At 42.4% G+C, this 14,512-nt stretch overlaps 1 protein-coding gene and 1 pseudogene across 4 annotated transcripts in view; both read right to left on the bottom strand.

Moving 5' to 3' along the window:
- Positions 1–14,512, bottom strand: part of ccser1 (coiled-coil serine-rich protein 1) — a 1,385,167-nt gene that overhangs the window by 1,205,266 nt on the left and 165,389 nt on the right. The window lies entirely within an intron of this gene.
- On the bottom strand, positions 8,379–13,057 carry LOC132390941 (uncharacterized protein K02A2.6-like; annotated as a pseudogene).

The following is a 14,512-nucleotide window of genomic DNA, read 5'->3' as shown; positions in this document are numbered from 1 at the left end:
TACTTCATCACGTCTCCTCCACCCAACCATCTTCCCCATCGGCTGGTCTCACCTATCACCTGCCAACTTGCACACCTTCTCCTCCTCCATTTCTTATTCAGGACTCTGCCCTTTCCTCTCCAGTCCTGACAAAAGTTAGGCTATACTTGGCATACTGTGTGTTGTTCCAGTTGCCCTATTATAGTGAAAATGCGGCGTCTTTGGAAAAGGTGGAGAAGAGGTTTAACAAGATGTTGCCTGGATTGGAGAAGAGGTTGGATATATCTTGGTTGCTTTCTCTGTGATGCCACAGGTTGAAGCGAAACATGAAAGAAAGTTATATAATTATGTGATGTATAAATACAGGAGACAGTCAAAATCTTTTTCCCCGGGGTAAAACTGTCAATTACTAAAACATGCATTTTAAGGTAAGGAGAGGAAAGTTTAAATGAGATGTGTGGGACAAGATTTACTCACAGAGAGTGATTAAGGCCTGCCTAGGATAATAGTGGACAGTTAAACGGTAGCATTTAACAGGCTGTTAGATAACATATGATAATGTAGGGAAGAAGCTGCAGAGAATAGTGGACTCAGCCCAGTGCATCATGGGCACATCAGTAGTATCTACATGAAGGGCTGCCTCAAGAAGGCAATGTCTACCAGAAGCAGAATCAAGTTTAATATCACTGGCATACATCATGAAATTTGTCATTTTGTGGCAGCAGTACATTGTAGTCCATAATAATAAAAACTTTAAATTACAATAATATGTATAAGAAATAAATTAAATAAGTAATGCAAAAAGAAAAAAAGTGAGATAGTGTACACAGGTCCATTTTCCAATCAGAAATCTGATGGCGCAGGGGAAGAAGCTGTTCCTAAAACGTTGTGTGTCTCTCTTCAGGCTCCTGTACCTCCTCCATGGAAAGCATGCATGTTATGTGTGTTGGGAATCATTAATAACAGATGCCACCCTTTCTGAGCCATTGCCTTTTGAATATGTCCTCCATATTGAGCAGGCTACTACTCATGATGGAGCTGACTGGGTTTGTGACTTGCTGCAGCTTTACTGTTCCTGTGCAGTAACCCCTCCATACCGGACAGTGATGCAACCAGTTTGAATGCTCTCCGCGATACATCTGTAGAAATTAGGTCACATATAATTTTCCTCAAACTTCGAATGAAATATGGCTGCTGTTATGCCCTCTTTGTGATTGCATCAATAATATTGGGCCTAGGATAGATCTTCAGAGATGGTGACTTCCAGAAACTTGAAACTCCTCACACTTTTCCCTGCTGATCCCTCAATGAGGACTAATGCATGTTCCCACGATTCCCCCTCCCTGTCCACAATCTTTTGTCTTACTGATGTTGACTGCAAGATTGTTATTGCAATGCCACTTAACCATCTGATTTATTGCACTCCTGTACCCCTCCTTGTCAACATCTGAAATTCTACCAACAACAGCTGTGTTGTTGGCATATTTATAGACGGTATTTAATCTGTGCCCAGCCACATATTGATGGGTGTAGAGGGAGTAAAGAACTGAGCTAGGAATACATCTCTGAGGTGCACCAATGTTGACTGTCAGTGAGGAGATGATACTCCCAATCCACACAGACTGTGGTCTCCTGGTGAGGAAGTTAAGGATCCAGTTACAGAGCGAGACACAGATGCTCTGGCTTTGGAGCTTGTTGATTGGTATGGAGGGTATGACTGTGTTTAATGCTGAGTTGTAATCAATAATCAGCAGCTTGACATAGGTTTTGCTATTGTCCAGCTGATCCAAGGCAGGTTGGAAAGCCAGTGAGATTGCATCCGCTGAAGAAATATTGTGGCAATAGGCAAAGTATCGTGGGTCAAGGTCCTTGCTCAGCCAGGGGTTGATTTTGGCCATGACTAGCCTCTCAAAGCACTCCATCACAGGAAATGAAAACACAACTGAGTGATAGTCCTTGAGGCAGCTCACCCTGCTCTTCCTGGGCTCTTGTATGATCGTTGCCATTTTGTAGCAGGTAGGAACCTCCAAATGTAGCAGACACAGATTGAAGATGTTCATTTGGTTAGGACAGGTTTTCAGAGCTCTACCTGGTTCAATATCAGGGTCAGACACCTTCCAATGGTTCATCCTCTTGAAATATGTTGTAACGTCAGCCTTGGGGCAGAGATCACAGGGTCACCAGATGTCGGAAGTCACACAGGTGCAGCTTTATTCGCCCTTTCAAAGTGTGCATAAAAGGCATTGAGCTCATCTGGGAAAGACACACCACAGCCACTCATGATCTTTGGCTTTGCCCCGTAGAAAGTAATGGCCTGAAAACCCTGCCAGAGCAATTGTGCATCTGATTCCATCCCTAATTTCTATTTACCCCTCTCTTAAAGTAGTCTTCTGTTGGTCATACCTAGACTTCCTGTATACTTCTGGTTGACAGATCCAGCCCTCAGACTGATCTCCCGGTTCATCCACATCTTTCAGTTTTAAAATGCCCAGGGTGTTCGCAAAGGCACATCCTCATCCACTCAGGTCTTGATGAAGTTGGTGACAGTTGTCCCGTATTCATCCAGGTTCAAAGATAAATTCCTGAATATTGTTTAGTCCACTATCTCAAAACAGTCCTGTAAACGCTGCTCTGTCTCCTTTGCCCATACGTTCTTGGTCCTTACCACCTGTGCAAGCAGTCTTTATTTGCCAAGTAGATGCATAGCCAGGTGATCAGAATTTCTAAAGTGGGGTGGCACAGTAAGCATTCTGGATAGAGTGACACAATGGTCAAGGTGATAATGTTGGTGGTAGCTAGTCTGAGACTTCTTCAAGCGGACCTGGTTGAAATCCCATGCAATGATCTGGAAGGCACCAGTGCACACTGTTTTGTGACTGCTGGTCACATGCACAGCTCCTCCAGTGCCTGCCTAATGTGGGCCAGAGGTGGAATGTAGACTGTTACTGGGATGACAGTGATAAAATGGACAACAACAGACCACTCGATGTTCCAGGTGAGATGACCAGGATTGAGACAGAATCACTACATCTGTGCATCATGATAAGTTAATTATGAAGCATATTCTGCCCCCTCAGTCTATAAAAGACTCAGCTGACTTGTCTTTGCAGCGGATGGTAAAGCCACCATTCCATTGCACGTGCATTGCAGTACAAGGGAAAACAATACAGAATAAAATACCACAGTTACAGAGAAAGTGCAGAGAAGGGAGACAATAAGGTGCAAGGACATAATAAGGTAAATTATTAGATTTAATCACTAATTGCTGATTTGGTGTCCTATGTTCAAATAGAACCACCACAGCCTGGGAGTATTAATTGTGAATAACTAACCAGCATCAATCAGCAATAATGCACATGAAACTACCAGATTGCTGTATAAAATCCCCATCTGGTTTACCAACGCCTCACAGCAAAGGGAATCTTACATAGTTTGGCCTACATATGACTTCAGATCATTAATTGCTGTCTGAAAGAGCAAATTACTTAAAGGTAGACAGTACATTTGGGCCTTACTAGTTGCTCCCACATCTGAAAACTGAATAGCAAAAAAGATCTGAGGAAATTAGTGATAAGAAATTAAATACCAGTTTCACTGATTTAACCCACTTCCTAGAATGGATAAAAGGAACACTTGTGGGAAAAAAATATTGGCACTGCTAGCTCATAAACGTAATATAGTGTTAAAATAATGTGCTCTCATTATCCAGGCTACTTTGGACATCTTGTGAATTAGTCTTCTTGAATAAGACATCAATTTCAGCTTCTTAGCTCGTGCACTGAACTTGAAGCCAAAAATTATGCAAATTAATTTGCAAGAACAAGGCCAGAGGATACACACAATGGATTTTAAATGCCTCACACGTCCAGTGTCGTATCATAATCTGAAGAACTGAGTATTAATATTCAGCTTTACATAGCACATCAAACTAATACTAATCAGTCAAAGAGGATGTCTTGTATTCGACTTGCAATTATTTCTTGCTGGCTGTAAGAGAGTTTCATATCTTCTGATTGTAATAGAAAATATGAATCACACATCAACAATGTGAAGTGTCCTTCATAAACTGCATTCTATTCCCCATGTTTATCACAATCTGGTTTGCCACCATCTGAGTCACACTGTCTTCCTGCCATTACCATCAGGCAGGAGGTATAGAAGCCTGAAGACCCACATCAACAGGTTCAACACCCTGCAGAACCCTAATATCTACCTCAGCATATAACCACTATGCTTTACTCCCAAGATTTACTCATATATGAAAAGATTGATCTAGGCAGCATGCTAACATTAGCTTGTTAACAGTACCTCGGTATGCAGACTATAATAAACCTTTTGCCCCTATGCACTGCAATGATATTTATCTTTGAATCCAATTTACTCTTTCATGGACTGTTCTTTTATAATATATGTTTAATTTATCTGCTCCTTCTGAATGTTATACCCCTTATGCTACGTGAGGGTGGTGTAAATAAGTTTTACGTTGCACTTGTTCTTAAATATATATGACAAACTCAATTTGACATGACTCTGCTGTCAATCCAGTGATGAGATACAAGGTAAGCTGAAGTTCATATTCCTTACATTTCTCTCATGACAAGAACCGTACATTTCGATGGCTGGATTTTGAATCAAAATGTTGGCTGTTTGCTTCTCCACACATACTGTCCAACCTGAGCATTTCCAGACACTTTTGTTACCCTGCAGAAGTGTTTCATTACCCATAATATTTTGAAATATCATAGAGCCATAAAGTATGCACTGTAAATAGGTCTCTCTCTCTTTATACACAGGTGAACCATCTCATTGTCGAAAGTTGATTTTAGCATCCTGTAGAGGCAACACCAAGCTCACAGGAAGCTACTTCCCTTAACCAGAAACAAATCTATCATTACCATATAGCAGCACAGTGACCACCTTGATCACATGGCTTTTGTTCCAATTGTGTTATTTAAGTAAAAATATGTATAATCTGTGTTTTATTTATGATTTCTTGTGAATGCTGCTTATATAATACTAAAATGATGCTGCAGGTATGTTTGTCATTACACCTGTGCATACATGTACAATAAAGTTTATTGCCTATGACAATAAACTTGTTTTTGAGAGTCCAGCACAGACATGGTGGGCCAAAAGGCCTGTTCTTGTACTATACTGTTCTATCTTCTAAGTACCTGGGTCAGCAAGAATGTTTCAAAAGCAAGAAATCAAAAAGATAGGCATAACAGAGGAAAAGTCTACAGTTGTTCATATAGCAATAAACTGAACTTTGAGCTATCAGACAGTATAACACACCTTCTTGCTCCCAGGTTGGTCAATAACCAGTTCAGCTAGATACAGTACAAGGCTCTGAATTGTGCCTCTTTCATTCCTTTAGAGATTCATTTTCCAAGGCAAACTTGCAGGTTTTGTGTGTGCAGTGCTGTGATCCAAATCAATTCAGAGGGAATGCAAGTGTTGCCAATTTATTATTGATTATGAGACGTTCGTGGAAAGGGGGGGAAGAATAAAGACTTTATGCAGTTTAATTACGCACTGGGTGGTGAGAGCAGTCATCATTTCAACATTCATTCATTCATTTCAATCCATTTCGACTTGGTCGAAAAGTACCATAAGAAAACACACCATTGAATCAGCATGTGCTGTTCATTCATGGGAAAATCGTCCTTTCAGACCAGATTCAGAGGTTCACTCTCATCAAACCGTGTGATTAGGTTCATTTGCAGCACTTCGTGATCATTAAACTGTGCTTCTCCTGGCTTCGCAGGTTATTTCAGCATGGATAGAGCCCTCACTCGTTTATCAGGCAGGCACAGCCCTTTGAGGATTGTCTCCACATTCTTGCAGGTTGCCACAGGGTAAACTTTTCCCTGCAGATCCACGCATAAGGGAGATTTTCAAATTCTAGAAAAAGTCTGATAAAAAGGATAGATTTTGGCACCACCCCAGGTATTTTTTTCTTTTGTCCATCCGGAATAAATCATTAATTGCCTTGGTTAGACACACTGAATTTCCTTTATCAGAGGATTACATGTCCCTATGATTATGCAGCATGAATAATCACAGAAAAATCACACAACACTTTTTGATTTATTACTTCAAACACCGATTTTCTCTCTGCTGTTAGTACATCACAGCCCACCAAATGCAGACTGTACAATGTGCTGTAATCAGCCGTGGCAATTTTTATTTACATCTCCAAGCACTTTTACTGTCACTTTATTTCAAAGCATTTGTATTTGATATAATAGAGTGTAATGATGGTAAGTATTCCATTTAGATGTTCTAACTAAGAGGAACAAGAATCTGTTTCTTTGTTGTTTGTTCTGATGTAAGCTGAATGTTATTGCAGAGAAATAAGGGTGTCTGAAATCTACTTCCACTGAGTTTCTTAGGGATTGATCTAACTTAAGCTTTTATCAAGGAGATGCAGTGCCTGAAACCAAGTCATGCCATTCCATTGATTTTTAGATGCACTAAATATTCATTTTGATCATATTATTTATACCAATATGGAGAGTGTGTGCAGAGAGGAATAAACACGTGACATTTTAGGATGAGACCCTTCATCAAGTCTCGGCCTGAAATATTGACTGTTTATTCCTTTCCATAGTTGCTGACTGACCTACAGAGTTCATCCAGCATTTTGTATGTGGTACTCTGGATTTCCAGCATCTGCTTAATTTCTTGTGTTTAGATGTGCAGATAAGGGTGAAGGACTGGGAGGCTCAATGAATGCAGCAAGTTCAAAAATGCTTTCAAACATGTTTTCATCACTTCACTGCAAGCTAAAAGACAATGCAAACCTTCTCACTTTGCATCTTGGTCCCACTTTATCCGCTTTATACTTTGTCATTCTACCCTAATTTCTCATCTTGCAATAGGACCAAGTTAGTTAAGATCTAAAGATACCTCTGAAAGTGGTAATCAGTGAATAATGTTAGTCCTCAGTTCAATGGATTTTAAAACAGGTTGCTGTGGAAATATATCAGTAACCTTGAAACCTATGAATTTGTAACTTTGGTAAAATCTAATGTGACAAAATGGAACCTTTGAAATCTTAAGATGCTTTGCTGGTTGGATGGAAGGCTTACAAGTCTGTGTGTGTTTTATGGTAGGAATTGTGTTTTTTTTTTAAATGACAGGAGATGTGTTTTATGGTGGGTGATGTTTTGACAACAGAAATAAACAGGACACAACTTCCAAAGAACAAACATCAAAACAAGAACGTTATGGAATGGAGCAACCTAAATACTGTTCTCTGCAAAATAAGTACAAAAGTGCTTTGTTTGAGATATTAGATTGAAGTTATTATTTAGATCACAGTCATCTGGAGATAGAACTTCACTTGCAAATAAAATGATAGATGTGTTATAATGTGATCCACTCTGAATTTGTTCTAGTTTGTTTCTGTATTAGAGGACCTAGCTGAACGGTACATGATATTATCTTACCATCCTAAACAACCACTTACATGACAAACTTAACAAGAAGCATTGTCTTGGAAATTAATTTTCAAGGTCAGGCTGCTAGATTGCAGCGAAAAGCAAGTAACAAAATTGAAAATATAAATTATATATGTTTTCTGAAAATTCTTCAATGTTTGTAATCTCCATTATCTTGGTTGAGTTTTGTCCAACTGACTTCAGCCATGCATCATCCTCAAACTGCTGATACTGCACAAAGTAAAAGGTGTCTAAAATTAGAATGCGTTGACTTCAGGTTAGAGGAGGGTGGTTGAAAGGGTAATTGAGAACTAACAGGAGACTTTTCAGAACAAAACTACCTAAAATGAGCTGCCAGTGGTGGTGGTGGCAGGAATAGTAAGAATATTTAAGATACATCTTGACAGATTCTTAAATAAGCAGAACAGAGAAGGATACGGAATTAATGCAGGCAAGAGGGATTTATATGAAGATCACACAGACACGACAGGCTGAAGGGTCTGTTTTTATGCTGTACATCATCAATCTACGCCCAACACCCTCTATGTAAATACAATATACAAATGAGGTACTTTATGTAATTTCAGGGAATATGCCATGAGTATGAATGCATTTTGAATAAAATTTAATGACCTGCCAAATGAAAACTGAGCTAATTGACAGTATTTCTCATCGACAATATTTCAAATATATCTTCACCTCAGATTTGCTGCAAAATATCTACTCATAAAAGTGGGAACTCCGATGCTGATGGCAGTTGACAAAATGACAGTCTTGTGTGAAAACCACTCCAATTCACATAGCTCTTAAAATCAAGACCATGAAGATAGGGAATCGAAGTGCCAACAATCTATGTCAACTTGAGAGGCTAATATGTCAGCTCTGAAATTCAGCAACATTCAATTTCAGCTTAAACTTCCAGCTATTCATAGAAATTCTATATTAGGTAAGTCTCTAAATATACTGCAAATAAGCAAAAGGAACACAGCAAACTGAAATGAAACTACAATCAGCATTTAAGCATATTATGTGAACTGTGCACACTGATCTTGTTAACAAATGAACATTCACTGATTGTCATAAAACATTGCTTAACAGAAAAAAAGGTTTCCAGTTATCGAATAACTTTCACATCCTTTTCAGACTATCCATTATTAACAAAGGCACATAATACACCACACAGTTAAACTGAACTTTATTTCTGGACAAACCTTAAAGCAAGGAGATAATATAAAGTGGAATTAAGTTATTCAGCATAAGTACACAAGTAGAAGATTTTTTTCTCTATTAAGCGATGAGCCTCCCGCAAGCTAAAGCTCAGATGTCTCCAACACCTATGCTCCATCTACACTCTAGCCAGCAAAACCAGTGTCAAGAGTAGACAAAACCCCAAACCTAACATACTTTTAAGTCAGAAAAGTTGGAACGTACAACAGTACAGCACAGGAATAGGTCCTTCACTCCAACGTGCCTGTGCTAACAATGATGTCAGATTAAACTAAAGCTCTCTGCTTGCACATAATCCATTTGCCTCCAATCCCTGAATGTTCACGTGTCTTCTAATGCCTGTTAAATTCCACGAACATTTCTGGTATTACCTTTACCCCTGTCAATGTGTTCCAGGTATTTACCACTCTCTGTGCAAGGAAAACTTTCCCACACAAGTTTAAAGCTATGAGGTCTTTAAGCTGTATGAACTCAAAGCGATGAAGAGTTTCCCCTCTCTGCTTAAAGCTATGCCCACTAGTATTTTAACATGCTCATTCTAGCAATAGAGATGAGCATCGACCATATCTATGCTTCTGACCACCCATCCTAGCTATGCCTCTTGTGGTAACTTCTACTTTACAAAAAGACCATTCGACAATTTGATGGCCAAAAGAGGGCAAATGATATTTACAATACAGAGGCTTCCAGGTACCTCATGCGGCCTGGGTGGAGGAACTATATACAATGCATACTGGGAGTAAAAAGAGTGGAATTAAAGACCCCGCCAACCCCAGATCCTGCCTCTTGCTACCACAGCTTCCCAATTAGTATTAACTTACTTTTAATAATACTCACATTACAACACTTCTCCCCCTTTAAAATCCAACATTCCCCAAATATAGAAGAACTGGGAAATAAAAACAGTGGGATCATTAGCAACAGGTTACCAATACAAAAATACCTAAAAAAAAACATGGCAAATTCAACATTCAATCTAACAACATAAGAAACTATCCAATCAAGGATTCAGTCTGTCAGGAGGTTTGCGAGGACGCTGCGATCTACGCACTACCCCCGGTGACCCAGCAGGCACCACTGGTGAGGATGTTTTGTGTGGATCTGGTGTTGGGGATACAAGGGGGGTCTGTGTGTCCGTGTGAGAATGTCCATCCTCTTCAGGGGACTCTGCCCCCTCTGCCAGTGTCTCTCCCTCTGGCAAAGTCACTGGTGGACATGCTTCTCCAGTAGTCTGTCTCACCATTGGAAACTCCACGGAACTGTCTACCTCTGAGCTGGAATCATGACGCAGGCACACGTGGTCCTGATGTCTGCGGAAAACACGCCCATCAGTCAGCTTAACAACATAGGAGACTGGACCACTCTGCTTAAGAATAACACCAGGTAGCCATTGCTGATTGTTTCTCACATAGACATTGTCATCCGGTTCTAACTGTCTGTCTCGCACATGTTGATCATGTCCCTTCTGCTTTTCCTGCTTTCTCTCTACTTTTGCCTTCATGTCCAGGCGCAGCAGGTCCAATCTTGACTTAGGCCTACGTCCCATCAGCATCTCTGCTGGAGTACATGCAGTCGTAGTCTGTGGAGTGAGGCGGTATTTAAACAGGAAACGCGAAAGCCGGTCACTACTTCAGGCCTTCCTTCACTGTCTGAACAGCCCGCTCAGCCAAACCATTGGAGGCTGGGTGGAAAGGGGCCGTCCGAATGTGACGAAAGCCGTTCTGCCGCATGAACTCACCGAACAGCTCACTGGTGAACGTCAGGCCATTATCAGTGACCAGAGTGTCAGGCAACCCGTGGACTGCAAACACTTGCTTGAGTTTCTCTATGGTTGAGGGGGCTGTGATGTTGCTCATGATGTGAGCTTCGATCCATTTGGAATGCGCATCTACCATTACATAAAGTGGTCAGCAAAGTCCAAATGTAGCCTAGACCAGGGGTAGACTGGCCACTCCCATGGGTGCAAAGGAGCTGGTGGTGGCATGTTCTGATTGGTCTGACATTGCGTGCATGTTTTTACCTTGTTCTCCAGATCCTGATCCATTCTTGGCCACCAGACATAGGATCTTGCAAGGCTTTTCATTTGAGACACCCCTGGGTGAGTCTCATGAATTTCCTCCACAATCTGTGAACAGCCGGGGGAGGCACGATGACCCTCGCCCCCCCCCCCTCCCCAGAAAATGCAGCCATCCTGCAGACTCAGTTCGGTCTTGCGTTTGGCATGAGGCCTCAGTTCCTCTCCTTCCACAACTCTGGGCCAATCTTGTAAAGGAAAAGTCTTGACTTGAGACAGGACTGGGTCCCCCTCTGCTCATTGCTTGACCTGGGTCACCTTTACAGGTGTCTCGAACAGCCTCTCCAATGAAAACACAGTCTCTGGAGGTACATATGTAGCAACAGGCATCTCAGGTAAAGGTAGTCGACTCAGGGCATTGGCATTTGCATTATCCCCACCCGCTCTATACACGATAGTACACTGGTAGGCTGACAATGCGAGAGCCCAACGCTGTATCCTGGCTGAGGCTAGCGGTGGGATGCATCTGGTCTCCCTAAAAAGGCTCATCAGTGGTTTATGGTCCATATAAATTGTGAATGCACATCCATAGAGGTACTGATGAAAATGTTGACCTGCAAAAACAATGGCCAGACCTTCTTTGTCTAGCTGTGAATATCCCTTCTCAGCAGCCGTCAGGGTACATGAAGCAAAACCAATAGGCTTCTCGGAACAGTCCTCCATTACATTTGAGAGAACTGCCCCGACTCCATAGGGCGAAGCATCGCATGGAAGGGTGATCTCCTTGTCTGGGTCATAGTGAACGAGCAGCTTCACTGAGTGCAGGAGTTCTTTCACTTTCTTGAAAGCTTCCTCCTGCTCTTCACCCCACCGCCACTTAGTGTCATTGTGAAGCAGCTTATACAGTGGGGCCAAAACCTTTGAGCGGTCCGGAAGAAACTTGCCATAATAATTCACCATGCCCAAAAATGATCTGAGTTCAGTGATGCTCTTGGGGCTTGGGGCCTCCTTGATAGCTCTCGCTTTGTTCTTCACTGGGCAGAGCCCCTCAGCTGTAATTTTGTGTCCCAGGTAGGTCACACTTGGAGCAAAGAACACACATTTTCCGCATTTCAACTGCAGCCCTGCATCTGAGAGTCTCTTCTGCACCTGTTCTAAGTTAGCCAGATGTTTCCCCTCCATGGTTCCCGTGATCAGAATATCATCAAGACACACTGCTACATGTGGAATCCCCTGCAGCAAAGAGTCCATTGTCCTTTGGAAAATGGTGGGGCTAGACGCCACTCCAAACACCAGGCGATTGTATTTGAATAATCCCTTGTGCGTATTGATGGTGACGTACTCCTTTGAATCCTCGTCGAGCAGCAGCTGTTGGTAGGCATGGCTCATGTCCAGCACTGTGAACAGCTTACCCCCTGTCAGGGTCGCAAACAGGTCATCCACCCGTGGCAATGGGTACTCCTCCAGCTGAGAGACCTGATTCACTGTAAGTTTATAGTCCCCACATATCCTCACCATTTTATCCACATTCAAAACTGGAACAACAGGAGCCGCCCACCTTGAAAACTGGTCAGGTTCAATGATGCCCAACGTACCAAGCTCCGCCTCAACTTTGCCTTTCATGGCATAGGGCACTGACTTGGGCTTAAAAAAACGTGGTGTGGCCTCATGGTCAACGTGGAGTTTCACGGTTACGCCCTTCAGTGTGCCCAGCTCGTCCCTGAAAACGTCACTATACCGCTGCAGAATGTCCTCCGTCGTGTGTGCATACTTAATTTCACGCCAGTTGAGCCTGATTTTGCAAAGCCATTTGCGGCCCAAAAGACTGGGCCCACTGCCCTTAGCTATCAACAGCCTGGCTTCAGCCTTCTGGCCCCCGGCCGAAATATCCACATATAACACCCCTCAATGAGGTATGGGCTGCCCTGTATAGGTCCTGAGTTGATGGTCTGATGGGAGGCAGGTTGGATCCCCATGTCCTCCTGTAGGTCTCTTCACTAATGACCGATGCAGTAGTCCCTGAATCAATCTCGAACTTAATGTCCTTTCCCTTGACAGTGACTGTGGCATAATATGGTTCAGGTGGTCCCTCATCCATTTCCACCCCAAACATGCTGTAGGCACACGCTGCCTCTTTGTCTGCTTCTCCTAGGTGGTGTGTAGCTGCCTGAGCCTGTTGAGCTTTCCCCTGCCCAGGCTTAACCTTACCCTTTATGCTCCTGCACTTTTTAACGAAATGTCCCTTCTTGCTACAAGCATGGCAGGCAGTATCTTTGAATTTACAAACATTTGCATGGTGCGTTCCTCCACACCAAAAACATTCCCCCGACTGTTCCTGTCTACCAGTCTCCCTCCTGACTTGGAGCACTGCCGTCGACTGTGACCCCCCCATGTCCTTTCTTTATATCTTTACATTATCAGCAGCCAACTCCATGCCTTGAGCAATCTCTAGGATTGTCTTGAAAGTCAACAGTGGGGTTTCCCCCAACAAGCAGCATTGTACGGCGTCATTATTAATGCCGCATACTAATCTGTCATGGAACATGTCATCCAACACGGCTCTGAAATCGCAATGCTCCGACAGTTGCCAAAGCTCGGCCACAAAATCATCCACAGTCTGACCTGGCTTCTGGACGTAGCTGTGAAACTTGAATCGCTGAACTATCACTGAAGGCTTGGGATTGTGGTAGTTCCCCACGAGCTTGACCGGTTCATTGTATGGAATTTCTCCGTTTCCGCGTCATAGCTAAGTCCCGTATCAACTTGTACGTCCTTGCCCCACACACACTCAGGAGAATAGAGCGCTTCTTAGTCTCCTCAGTAATGCCATTAGCACAGAAAAAGTGTCCCAACCTTTCCTCGTACTCCAGCCACTCCTCAATTTGCTCGTCGAACAGACCGTCCGTTTCAAACGTGGCCATCCGAACACGAGGCTCCTCGCCCGCTCACAGTTCCTGATCAAAAACGGGGCCGACCCATCCACAAAACCAGTTTACCTCGTCACCAAAAATATGTGGTAACTTCTACTTTACAAAAAGACCACTCGACAACTTGATGGCCAAAAGAGCATCTTTATCTGGGACAACAAATGATATTCACAATACAGATGCTTCCAGGTACCTTGTGCGGCATGGGTGGAGGAATTATACACAATGCATACTGGGAGTAAAATGAGCAGAATTAAAGACCCCGCCAATCCCGGATCCCGCTCTTGCTACTAACAGCTCCCCAATTAGTATTAACTTACTTTTAATAATACTCACATTACAACACCTGTCAAATTTAGAAACCTCTGTCAGACATCCCCTCTGCCTCCAACACTCCAGAGAAAACAATCCCAGTTATTGTTAAGCGAACTGAGGTTAAAAGTTAAGTTCTGTAGTCCATAGGATAAGAATGGAGGATGCAGAATGCTTTCAGTACAGTATGAGTGCAATGAACGTACTTTTAGTGTTGGTCTTTAGCGGGCATGCTTTAGGATAATAGCATGATTAAAATTTGTTGCTATAATCTATTCCTTTTCAGACTGGAGAGGTTGAAAGTCACAGTGGTTTCCAAAGCTGGGTGTTGCTTTATTGATGACAAGATCAAAGGGAATCCTGTTTTGAGTTCTAACCAAAAATCTTACTGGTATGTCAGGAAGTGATTATGACAGGAGCTGCAAACTGGAAACAATGCAATTTTGCTCTTCTCCAGGTAAACCTAACTTTGACCCAACAACACCATTTTTTGTTAAGATTGTCAGACTGATTTCCAGATCAGAGAGCTCAAAATAGTAAAAACTACATTGTCTGGCAACAAAAAGCTTCAGGTCACTTTCATAGACCAAATGCAGATGGAATTATTT

This window comes from Hypanus sabinus, chromosome 3 (assembly GCF_030144855.1).
Source record: "Hypanus sabinus isolate sHypSab1 chromosome 3, sHypSab1.hap1, whole genome shotgun sequence".
Lineage (NCBI taxonomy): Eukaryota > Metazoa > Chordata > Chondrichthyes > Myliobatiformes > Dasyatidae > Hypanus > Hypanus sabinus.
Note: the sequence above shows the minus strand (reverse complement) of the source record. Positions and strands in the feature narration are given on the sequence as shown.